The 13,314-nt window shown below is 38.9% G+C and overlaps 1 pseudogene; it reads right to left on the reverse strand.

The window, feature by feature from the left end:
- Nucleotides 1-452: 452 nt before the first annotated feature.
- On the reverse strand, nucleotides 453-4,066 carry LOC105980431 (annotated as a pseudogene).
- Nucleotides 4,067-13,314: the final 9,248 nt, after the last annotated feature.

Raw genomic sequence — 13,314 nt, forward strand, 5'->3', positions numbered from 1 at the left:
ATGTACTATTGGGTAATGTGAGTATATACTAGACAGGCAATGTATACTATTTAACAAATGAGAGGTAGAAATAATACAAGTAGGCCTTTGTCTTCTTTATGTGGGCTTTGTACATAGAACAGAAAGTTGTTCATTTTTGTTTTTGTTTTTTTACAGTTATTCATGCAAGTTTTATTATGTAACATAGAGGTTCTTGTCATAAGGTTTTAAGATTTAGAGCAGAAGAAGAGAGGACATAGACAAAATTCCTAAGAAATCAAGTTAATGCTACATTATTACTGTACTCTGTGAAACCATGAGATGAACAGTACTTCTAAAATGACTGTGCGTAAATCAAGGTCCCCCCGGACTCTTCAGTGTGCTTCTAACTGACTCCTCATCAATTTTCTTCTATATTCAAAGACCAAAAAAACAGTGAGCCATTGGCAGAGAATCCTTGAATCATAGTGGGCTTAGATCCAGAACATAAGGTAGTTTCTGAATTCCACATTTGATACAATCCACTGAGGCAGCGATAGGCAAATTCCGCCAACTTTACCACATAACATCAAAGGACAAGACCTCTCAGTGCTGCTTTGGTCAAACCAGCTGCTCTCACTGCTCTCATAAGTCAAGTAACTCTCTCCTCGAGCTGCAGAGAGCTGTGTAACAGGGAAAACGTGTCATCCTCCTAAATCTACCAAGAACCTCCAATAACCAGAGATCAGGGCATGGCGGTTACCAGTCAAGGAAACCAAGGCTGCTGCCCCCCAATTTTCACTTAGATTTGTCTACAACAGTGTTTCAAAGTTTCTATATATTTATTCTAAGTGTTGTACTAAGAGCTTTCAGCACAGCACTCTTAGGAGCAAAAGACTTACAGATGGAGGTCTTAACAGAGGCTGATTCTGATCTTGGTAACAACAAATCAAAGGAGTCACCAGGGAAAGAAAGAGTGAGGTACCGAGGGTGGGAAAGATCAGGGCAGAGAGGAGATCATGGATGTAAGAGATGAGAGTGCCATATGGCTTGTTCTGTTGTAAATCTAGATTTCCAAATATGGTTACAAGGGAGTCTCGAGCTTAGAGTGGGATGAGAGTGAGCCATACTCTGGAATCAAGAAGAAATGTGGGCTAATGAGCACACATGACAGCAAGGATTTGGAGTCGTGATTGGTGTTATCTTCTGACCTGATCTTTAAAGCTGGAGGGTTTTAGAGAAATAAGACAGGGAGTAGCCTAAATGAGGGAAAGAGGAACAAAAAGAGTATCTGATCACTTTCCCCAATAATATAAGGATAGTGAGAGAAAAATAGGAATTTCTTGAAAGGATTAAGAAGATACAGTATCTTCATGCAGAGACAGTTTTGTTCTATATAGAAGGTGAAATGAATGTTTAAGAGATGAGATAAGGATACTGAGGATTTTGCTGAAGATTGATGGTCTTCTCCAAAGGTCACACTGACGTGATATTGGTATTTATAGATAGAAAAGGGAGAAGAAAGGAGCAGCGCAGGGCATACAGAGATGGGAGGTGGCAGGGTGAGTGAGGAATTACTAAAGGTCTAGGACTTCTTTTTCTGACTAGCAAAGTGGAAAGGAAGGCACCAGTGTATGTTCCCATACCTTGTCAGGGCAGAGTGCAGTGAAGGGGACAGAGCATGCACAGTTCAGGAGTTCCTTCTTTGTCCTGAGGAGTGGGAGAAAGTCAAAGGCTGAGGCTGTTATCCCGTTTTTAATCCCTCCTGGTAGAGCAGGAGCTGTGAGACCTTCATCTAGACTCTCAACATAGCAGGGAGTTTGAGACAGCCCCACCCAGCCAATCTTTGCTTGGGACAGAAAAGAGAACGATTGCATTCCATGGTTCTGGTTCATTTAAGACCCTGTAATGCCACCCCTTGGTGACATAGGTCCAGAGGCATTGTACTCATAAACTAACACATGGATTTGAAACTCCTTTGTACAATTAAAATAAGTAAAACAAAATTATGCAGTGGGGGAAATAGGCCCTAAAATGACACAGTCTACAAACAGGATTGTCTAGAATATGAGCCATTCTTCAAATTCAGAGTAGTATAGAATATGTGAGGTATAAGACATCTAAAGGAAAATTCACATTTCTTGTTTTGAAATATAAACTAATTTTAATTTGTTTATTTTATTTTTTTGCCTGTCCCAGTCACCCCTCCCCCCAAAAAACCAAACCAAAACCACAACAACAACACTCTGGGTCTGGGCACTGTCCCTGAGGTCCTTTTGTTCAAGGCTAACATTCTACCACTTGAGCTATAGTGCCACTTCTGGCTTTTTCTGTGGTTAATTGGAGATAAGAGCCTCACGGACTTTCCTGCTCTGGTTAGCTTTGAACAGAGATCCTCAAATCTCAGCCTTCTCAGTAGCTAGGATTACAGGCGTGAGTCACCAGTGCCTATCTATTTTATTTGTATTTTAATTTTATTGTAAAGTGTTATAGAGAGGGATTATAGTTACATAAGTTGCTTTTTGAATAGTGTCACCCTCTTCCTCATTTTCTCCCAATTTTCCCCTCCCAGTCCCTCTCTCCCTCAAGTTATATAGTTCATTTCCAACAAGGTGTCTAGTGAATATCACTGCTGAATTAGTTCATCCTTTTTACCACCATTTCTGTGCTTCCCCTTTCTCTCTCCAAACCAGATAAACTTATATGCAAGATAAAGTGTACAGAAATAAAAAATGGTGACAAAAGAGAATTCACAAAGTGTGTGTGGGGGGGGGGAAGAACTACAAGCAGCACAATAAAAAACCTCTTGTTTTCATTTCTTTCTTTTTTATTTTAAAAACATTTTATTTTATATAAATTCTATATATAGTACAAAAGTATTTTGAGTTTGAACTTATCTACCAAACAGAAGGTTTTTAAGCTCTTCCAGCCCCTTCCCTTCAGAGGTAAATAAGAAGCAAGTCATACTATGTAGTACATATACAGAAAATTTAACAAGAACAAAAATATTTGCAGTTTTGTAATTCAGTTTGTGTCATATAAAGCTCATTGCTCAGAGGCACACCAGTACGTACCTGTACAAAAGAGCCGAAGAGGCAGCAGATACTTCAACTTTTTTTTTTTTTCCTGGTCACGGGGCTTGAACTGTGGGCCTGGGTGCTGTCCCTTAGCTCTTCAGCTCAAGGTGAGCGCTCTACCGCTTGAGCCACAGCGCCACTTCTGGTTTTCTGAGTGGTATTGGACATAAGAATCTCATGGACTTTTCCTGCTCGGGCTGGCTTTGAACCGTGATCCTCAGATCTCAGCCTCCTGAGTAGCTAGGATTACGGGCATGAGCCACAGGCACCTGGCAGATACTTCAACTTTTAAGGATAAAATGTCTACCTTATTTCCTGTAGTTTTTTGAAGAAGATATTCCATTTGTAAATTCAAATTTGGTTGTCCCTTTTTAGTCTTTTTGCTCAATATTTTGAATATTTCCAATTTTTTTTTTGGTACTGTCATTGGGCTTCTTTCTCATTTCCTCCTCTCAAATTCTTGTTTCTTAGCAGCACACTTAGCTTCTATTTGTTTATATTCTTCTTTTGTTTTCTGATTTGAGGTTTTCTTTTTACTTTTCTTTGGAACAGTCACGGAATTTACTGTTTGGCTGTCTTGCTCTTCTGGCAGAAGCTGGTGAACACGACCACATTGGTCGTCGGGCAAAGTCTGGTCAGTGTTAGAGTGTTGCTCTTCAGGCAAAGTCTGGTCAGCTGCTGATTTTGGCAAATGATGGCCAACTCTTCTTTGTTGCTTCCTGAACCTTTCTTCTTCAGCCAGATAGAGATGGTTCAGATGATCTGAGTAGTGATCTGTGAACTAGGATTCCTGGGACGTTTGACCCGTCTTGCCCTTCCACTTCAATTTCCTGTAGTATTTCTGAATCTTCAGTTTTCTCCAAAATGAAAAGCCTTGTTCCTCTCATGCTCCCCATGAAGCCTTGAGGGTAGTTAGGCCCAGCATCTTCCACCTCCCATTCTCGGTCCTGATTTCGACCCCTCCTTGTCTTGGCCCCAAACCCTTGATGCGGCCCTTCTCGGCCCTTCTCAGTGGGCCTCACCTGTACCATCCTAGAACAACTTCCTCTTTTGATTCCACTTCTTGGAGTTTATTTCGATGAGCATCATTTTATGTGATCATAAACACATAGTTATGGAGCCCTTGTGATCCTCTCCTAAGAATATCCTCTTTTGTTCACACTGTGTGAATGTTTAGAGTACTGTTTAATTAATCATGTCCAAGTATAGTTATTTGTCTTTTACTACCCATTGGGTTCACTTTGCGCAAAGGTATTTCAATCCAACATACCAATTTATGAGTACAATATGTCTTGATCAGTGTCACCCCTTCCATCATTCCCTTCTATCTCGGTCCATCTTTTCCAATCATACCCATCCCCTTAAATTGCCTAATTCCATTTCCACATATGTATTGGATATTTGGACTGCATCCACCATACTTTCTCTCCCCATTCACCTTCCTCCAGTTCCCTTGGCCTCCCTTTCCCCGGAAACATATGTTTCAGCTTCCTGGATTTATTTTGTTTAGCTATGTGTTAGTTGTTTGAAGGAGTTATACTGCTGCAAACTTCTCCTGTATATCCCATACTTTAGACAATATGTTTATATATATATATATATGCATATAATCTTGTATATGTTTTTATAGTTTATAATTTTTTTGTCAGTTGTGAGGCTTGAACTCAGGACCTGGGGCTTGAGCAAAAGAGCTCAGGGACAGTGTTGTTTTGATTTACATTTCTTTAATGTCCAGGGATGTTGAGCATTTCTTTATGTGCCTGCTGGCCATTTTTACTTCTTCTGAGAAGTCTCTATTTAGCTAATTTGCTAATTTATAACGGGTTATTGGTTTTGGGGGAGATGTAATTTCTTGAGCTCCTTATATATTCTGAATATTATGCCCCTTATCAGATATATAGCTGGCAAAGGTCTTCTCCCATTTTGTGGACTGACTTGTTAGGTTAGTAACTATGTCATTCACTGTGCTGAAAAAGTTTTTCTGTTCCAGGGCCTTAGATTATCTCAGCTTTGTTATCTTAGCTGATAGACTACCACTTTGGGCACATTCTTTTGGAGATAAAGGTTTACTTTGCTGCCTGTATTAGCTATGAACTTTGAGCCTTCAGGTCTTAGCTCCTTGATTATCTCAGATTACTGGCCTGAGTCACTAGCATCAGGCTTAATTAAATATTTTAACTATCAAAAGAAAGCTTTAGAAAGTTATATAAAGGGACAGGGAAGGTGGCTCAGTGATAGAGTGCTTGCCTTGCATGCCTGAGGCCCTGGGTTCAATTCCTGAGCACCACATAAGCAAAAAGAAAAAAGCTAGAAGTGGTGCTGTGGCTCAAGTGGTAGAGCGCTAGCCTTGAGCTGAAGAGCTGAGGGACAGTGCCCAGGCCCAGAGTTCAGGCCCCACGACTAGACCCTCCCCCCAAAAAAAGTTATATAAAATATGTTTTTTTGGTGAATCAATATACTTGTTATGCCTAGGTCTCAGGACCCCCACCAAGAAGACCACTGAGAGTCAGACTCTACAGCTGTTTTAAGGTTTTATTTAAACGGGCTGCAGCTTGGGCCTCATCCTACACCACGACACAGTGGAGCCTAGGAGGAGAGCCCCGAACTAAGGATTTGCAGAGGTTATAAAGGCACACAACCAACTAGGTGTTTGGATTACCACCACGTGTTGCTCTGCTAGAAACAAGCGACAAGTGGTCACTGCCTCACCCATGAAAATTTGAAATTGATCTATGTAAAAAAGTCATAGGATAAGTACACAAAATTCTTCTGTAGTCTTTATATTATAGACACATTCATTGTTATTAATAAAATTCACATCCATACTGACTATATAGCGATTATGAGTATGTTTTTCTTCACCATACTTACAGATCATTTGAAGCAAGTGTCTTCTCTATCATAACTACATACTATAAAATCTGTTTTTTCTGCGAAGGGATGGGAAAAAAAAATAAAATGTGTTTTTTCCTGTGTGGGTATCTGTGTATTCATCTACAGTTCTATCTTCTCAAGATCCATTTAGGCATAGGAAAATAATTTTCTTTATATTTTGGGAATTGTCGAAGTTATTACTAGTTGTAATAGTTGAGTTAAACAATAATATTATATTCACTTGCTTCTGTTTGTAAGCATTATGCCCACCTTTGGTCCTCAGTGTTATGCCAAAGTCACAGGACCCCCACCAACAAGACCACCGAGAGTCAGACTCTACAGCTGTTTTTTTTTTTTTAAAGGGAATACTTCTTTTTTTTAAATTTTATTTGTGAATCTACAGCTGTTTTATTTAAAAGGGCTGCAGCTCAGGCCTCATCCTACACTCTGACAAAGCAGAGCCCAGGAGGAGAGCCCTGAGCTAAGGATTTACAGAGGTTATAAAGGCACACAACCAACCAGGTGTTTGGATTACCACCACGTGTTGCTCTGCTAGAAACAAGCAACATGATCACTGCCTCAAAACTTTAACCCAGACCTGATCTCCTCCCTGCCCTGGAGTTCCTGGCCCTTCCCTCTCTCCACCCAGACCCACCTGAACTCCTGTCTGCCTCACTTCCTACCCCCAGACTCTGCTGCTACCTAGATAGTGGAAGCTGCTATGTGCTCTCTCTGGGACAAATATGGTTCCTCTTGTAAACCTTATAATAATCTTTTTTATGGTTCATCTTATAAACCTTGTAATAATCTTTTTCCTGTGCCTGTCTGCCTCCGTATGGTCCCCTGGCATGGATATGACAGATCCTTTCATTGGTCCTTTCACTGTTTATTACATAGGAAGATATGAAAAAATATTAATTTCACTCTTAGACTAAAATACAGTAGAATTACCATTAATATTTTAATATACTTATTTTCACTTCGTATGGGCACACATTAATAAATAAAGTACACTGTTGATGTTTCTTTTTTTTCTTTTTCTTTGTCAGTCATGAGCCCTGAACTCTGGGCCTGGGCACTGTCCCTCAGCTCTTCAGCTCAAAGCAAACACTCTACCACTTGAGCCACAAGCACCACTTCCAGCATTTTCTGCTTATGTGGTGCTAAGGAATCAAACCCAGGGCCTATGCATGCAAGGCAAGCACTCTACCACTGAGCCACCTTCCAGTTCCTGTTGATGTTTCTTTGACTCAGATGTGATTAGCTTGAATTGTGATATTGTCTAATACATACTGGTATATCATTGATAAAGAATTGTTTGAACTATTCTATTACCTATTTACTTGACTTTTTAAAAATGTAAGACAAAAATAAAGTTCTCATCAGTTTTTAAAGAGTTTTAAAATAAATTGTGAAATGATTAAATAGTAAATAAATACAAAATTTCAGAATAGAGCCAAAAATAGAAAAAAAAAGGATCAGTACTTTGTAGTAATCCACCTAGAATAGCAACTGAAAAAGAAGGGAAATATAAAACATTTACTTACAGGTTGGGAGAAATTACTGAAGAAAATGAGCAGCAGAGACCTCAATACTCAAAGATACCTTCTTTTTCCAAAAGAGAAGGAATTTTGATAGTAAGGGGAAATAAAATTAAATTTGGGGGCACATAGAGTGGAAAGTTCAATCACCTAAGTTTTCTCTCTCCAATATAAACATGTCTACTTTAAGCTGCAATTCTGAAAAGTTATACCCATCAGGTATACCTCCACTTGATTAGGGGGAGAGCTCCAAACATTCCCTGAAGAAACATTGTTGCTCATTTTGTCACAGAGATAGAAAGATGGCTGACACTGCATGTATTTGCTCTGGTAGTTTCTGGGAGGAATGAACAGGTATTTCTTGCTGTTCACATGGTTGTGGTTGAATATAGATATTTGCCCAGATGATGACACTGAACCTCAAAGTGGTGAAATTGTGAAGTGTGTGAACACCACATATTGTCTTTCTGTACTTGTTGAAGTGACCTAAGGCTGGTGTCATGAGAGAATGAAGTGAAGCCTTATGAAGCAGAGCAGACTGTGCCCCTAACCTTAGAAGCAATCTTCCTCAAGAAGAAGGCTGACCTTGAAAATATCTGATTTTTTCTAGAGTCATGCTTCTGGCTAACCATACAATTTACCAAATACTCAAATTTTGGAGCATATTTTGTTTCATTCATTCATACTTTGAATAAAACAAAATAGGATTTTGTTTCACAAACCTCCATTCATTTCCTTTGTAATTTCAGATCCATACTTACTTGCTGTAAACACTAGGGGTCAGTCAAAGAATGGCCAAATTTTACATGAGAGCACATGTTTCAGTGTTGTAATATAAAGATTCTTAAGTAAGCCACATGATACGACTGTAAACAATGGTAAGTATTTAAATAGTTTTTAGTGAAGTCATCTTAAACCCTCTACACTGGCTTTAACATTTATTCATAATTTGTTCATAGTGAAAAGTCTTTCCCTAAAGTTTAAAAACTAAATTGTTAACAAGAAAAACACCAAGGGCTGGGAAGGTGGCTCAGTGGTAGAGCACTTGCCTTGCATGCATGAGGCCCTGGGTTCCATTCCTCAGCCCACATAAGCAAAAAGAAAAAAGCCAGAAGTGGCGCTGTGGCTCAAGTGGTAGAGAGCTAGCCTTGAGCTGAAGAGCTGAGGGACAGCACCCAGGCCCAGAGTTCAGGCCCCACGACTGGAACCCCCCCCCCAAAATAAAGAAAAGAAAAACACCAAAAAAAAACAACAAAAATACATAAAAACCAAAACATAAACAAAAAACGATTAATAACATGTCTGTTTTTTCCTTATGAACAGTATATAAGTAGTAGCAAAGTTTAAATATTAGCCCTACAATCAATCAACAAGCATTTTCTTTATCTAACTAGACACTGTACCTTTTCTCATGCTAAGTGCCCCAATTCCTTTTCTTTCCCCTTTCCATATTATTTGCTGATTAAAGTTACCAGTATGGCAAGAATAGAAACTATAATTTTCTACAATCTTAAAAAAAATCCATAATGATGCCAAATCACATATTTCTAATTAAACATTTTCTAACTAATTTTAACACTTTCTACTTTTTGAATTTGTTGACCTTTAGTAGTAAGCTGGAGTTGCTTACTTAGTCCAGTGTGACTGAAACACACAAGTATGATACGTGTACTCATGAAATTGATACATGCAGTAGGGTTTTCATGGTTCCATGATTAGCCAAGGTGAATTAATCCATTGCCAAACTACATAATCCAAAAACTGCAGCCAGAAAAAATATTGGAAAAAATAAAAGTACAAAGACAATAGTTTTTTAAAAATAATATTTTTTGTTATCTTTAAGTGATTATATGGAGGGCTGACCATTCAACAATCAATTGTAAGTAATATGAAAAACAATCCATGTCACCGAGGAGAATAGTTAAAAAAAGAATTCATATAGTACCCTAAAAGTTTCATATTTCTAGACTTTTCATGAACATTGATGCCAAGAAAATAGAATTTCTGTCTGTATAAATAAAATATACCCCTTACCGTACATTAAATACATTTGTCAGCTGAATAAAAAATTAAATGCCCATTTTCCCTTTAAAACATACATGCATTTGCTCCAGTCAACTTGGTGTAAAAGTTTTAGAGAATAGTCATTAAGTCATCCCATAGTTCACCCAATGTGTCACCACATACTATGGAGCCTTAAGAAGTATATACTTCACAAAGAAGAGTTGAGTCAAAAAAGTACTCTTAATTTCTCTTTATCTTGGTTGACTAATACAATTGAACATCTTCAAACAAGAGAGTGGTTAGCTAAAGAACCTTTAATAAGCAAGTGCCATGACACTGTGCAGAGGGAAGATTTTCTCAGGAGGTTTTGGAGGCTAAGACAATCATTGGGAGCTTGTCCTAACCTGGTACCTCCTACTACACTCCAGCACTTCCATGCTGGAGCCTCTGCTTACCAGATAGTGATCAGTTAATTAAAATGTTTATTCTTTAATTTCAAGTCTATCCAGGGCTTCACAATTGGATTCCTCTTCATATAAGCAAACTGATGTCATTTATGAATGCAGAGGTAAGGATGAAAAAGTCCTGGGGTGATAGCCTAGATCAGAGCAGATCAGACATTTCCTCCTCTTCTTCATGCTAATAGAGAGAAATAGACTTCTGTAATTTTGCTTCTGAGGAGACATCTTTCTCATTTTATCAAATGGCAAGGTCATAATTCTAAACAGAGACAAATGTTCAGGAACACATTTTTTTTAGCACATTCCCACATTTGTTATCCTTTTCTGCCACATTATAAAAGAACAAAGGAATTTTCTGACCAGGTCTTTCACCCTGACCTCTGAAATTGTTTTGGGTAGTGGCTGATACTTTTTTCTGTATATCATTTGGAGGACTGTGTTATAGCAAAGAAGAACACTAGTTCATAGGAGCAAGAAGCAGAAGATCCTAGCCAGTATTTTCTTTACTATGCTTTATATACTACATTGGAATACTGGGTTCAATGCTGTTTTACATAACACAATGTAAAACAATATATAATAGCAGGTCTCACAAGTCTTGACCATATTCTTTTACCTTAGCTTCCCTCAAAGAAGTATGGAACCCTGCTGAGACAGAATGGGCCCTCTTTCCTTCCTCCTTTCCCTCCTTCTTTAGTCTCAATATCTCTGCAAAGTGAACCAGATAGCATTCAATATGTAACTCAGTGTCAAGTTTATGCATAACCAACATATTATATTTTCCACCGAGGACAGCCTTCTAGGGAAGTATCTTCTTTTTTTTTGTGGGTCATGGGGCTTGAACTCGGCCTGAGAACTGTCCCTCAGCTCTTCAGCTCAAGGCTAGTGCTCTACCAGTTGACCCACAAAGCAACTTCCATTTTTCTGGTGATTTATTGGAGATAAGAGTCTCATAGACTTTCCTGTCTGGGCTGGCTTTTAATTGTGATCCTCAGATCTCAGCCTCCTGAGTGGCTAGGATTACAAGCATGAGCCACTGACACCCAGCCAAAAGTATTCTCTTATCTGCCCACTCTCCCAAATTCTCCACTTCACCAACTGAGAACATTTTGTATTCTAATTCCCAGTAAACTGTGAATTTCTTAAGTTTTTCTTGTCCTGACTTTTTCCACTTGCTTTGGTTGTTCTCATTACTGTAGTTACTACTTTTTTTTTCTTTTATTCTTTCTTTCTTTCTTTCTTTTTTTTTTGCCAGTCCTGGGACTTGAACCTCAGTGCCTGGGCACTGTCTCTGAGCTCTTTTTGCTCAAGGCTAGCACTCTACCACTTGAGCCACAGCACTACCTCTGGCTTTTTCTCTTTATGTAGTACTGAGGAATTGCACCCAGGGCTTCATCATGCTAGGCAAGCACTCTACCACTAAGCCACATTCCCAGCCTCCAGGGAAATGTAGGAAATGCATATTACTAATTCCCTCCAGTCAGTTAGGCTGGGGAGTATTAATTACATACCAATCTAATCTTGAAGGATAAGATTTTTTAGATGCTTCTAGAATTTATTAAGCTTCTTCAATTTTAGCATGTCCCATGACCAATAATTATATTTCACACTAGTAGGGTTTTCTAAAGCAAGTGACAGATAACTGCTAAAATCACAGAGTATAGTTTCCAGAGACCAAAGTTTTAGTTACAAAGATTCTTATATTGTTGAGTCAATTATTTCCTCTCAGAAGCCTAGATTTTAGAAAATGGATCTCATTTGTTTTAAGCTTTAGGTTTCTTTCATTTCTCCTGTGAGAGGAAAAATGACAGACATAAGGAGATTTGGCTAGTGTAGTAAATTGAATAGTAGTTCCCCACAAAGGCATGTCTGAACCCTAATCCACAGTATCCATGAATGTGGTCTTATTTAAAAAAAATAGTGTCTTTGAAAATGTAGTTTAAGAGTCTGAGAATGACATCATTTTATATTTAGGTTGGACCATAAATCCAATGAGAAGAACAGAGGAAGACAGAGATACACATAGGAGGCCATATGAGAGGGTTTGAGATGAAATAAATGGTAAGTGTGCTACTCAGGAGGTTGAGATCTGAGGATTTTGGTTCAAGGCCAGCCCTGGCTGAAAAGTCCCATGAGACTCTTCTCTCCAATAAACTACTCAGAAAAAGCCAGAAGTGGTGCTGAGCGCAAAGAGGACAGTGCCTGGGCCCCTGAGTTCAAGCCCCCAGACTAGCAAAAAGAAAAAGAAAACAAAGATAAGTACATAAAATAAGCTAGTCCAAGGATTTCCAGCCACCACCTAAGCCAAAAGAGAGAAAGGGAGAAAATCTTCCTTTAGAGTCCATATCTGGTAATGGTCTCCTGGCCTGTAGAATACGAGAAGGTATTTTCTACTGTACCAGCTACATTCCTGATGATGGAATTATTTCTGGATATCAGCATGTCAAGAGAGGTATGCCATTGCCAATTCCTTTATTCTTGCCCAGTCTAGATGATAAAAACTCTTTTCCATAGGATTTTGCCTTTCAGGCTAGTAATAGTACTATAATAACTCTTAGAGACATTCGTGTGACCAAATTGATCGATTAAGCTCAAATATGGTAGATTTTACAAACTGGTGAGCCCTGCACTGCTGTTTGTACCCTGATTTCATGGGTATGAAAAGATTTTAGCTTTTTGAAGAACCATGTCATGTGTTTTCTACTCCCTTGTTCTCATAGCATCTGACATGATATCTTTCAAAGGACAGGTATTAAGTGAGGTGTGAGAGATCACATAGCTAAGTTTTGTCACTAGTGTCCAGCAAGTTTTTAAAGACATTAATAAAAAAATTCAAATCAAAAGTATGCAAGAAGGCCAATTTTTTATTTTTAATAAGTTTTTTATTGTGAAAAATACTGTACAGAGGGATTACAGTTACATGAGCAAGGTAATGAGTACATTTCTTATCAAGCATTGTTGCTTCCTCCTTTGTTTTTCCTCTACCATCCCCTCCCTCCCACCTCCTTAACTACACTTCCCTCCACCCCCCCAAGAATGCCAATTTTTTTTGGGGGGGGTCCGGTCATGGGCCTGAACTCTGGGCCTGGGTGCTGTCCCTCAGTTCTTCAGCCTCAAGGCTAGTGCTCTACCACTTGAGCCACAGCGCCACTTCCGGCTTTTTTCTTTTTGCTTATATGGTGCTGAGGAATTGAACCCAGGGCCTCAGGCATGCAAGGCAAGTGCTCTACCACTGAGCCACCTTCCCAGCCCCCAGAAGGCCAAATTTATACCCCATGTTAAGTCATCTATTAAGGAAGCTGGAGTAAAATGCAAATGCAAAATCCAGCAATGATTTTGCTTTTTTCTCCCAGGTCTGCCTTTGCAGCTTCTTGGACCTGTCTTCAGTTATTATTAGGT

This window comes from Dipodomys ordii, unplaced genomic scaffold (genome assembly GCF_000151885.1).
Source record: "Dipodomys ordii isolate 6190 unplaced genomic scaffold, Dord_2.0 Scaffold9, whole genome shotgun sequence".
Classification (NCBI taxonomy): Eukaryota; Metazoa; Chordata; class Mammalia; order Rodentia; family Heteromyidae; genus Dipodomys; species Dipodomys ordii.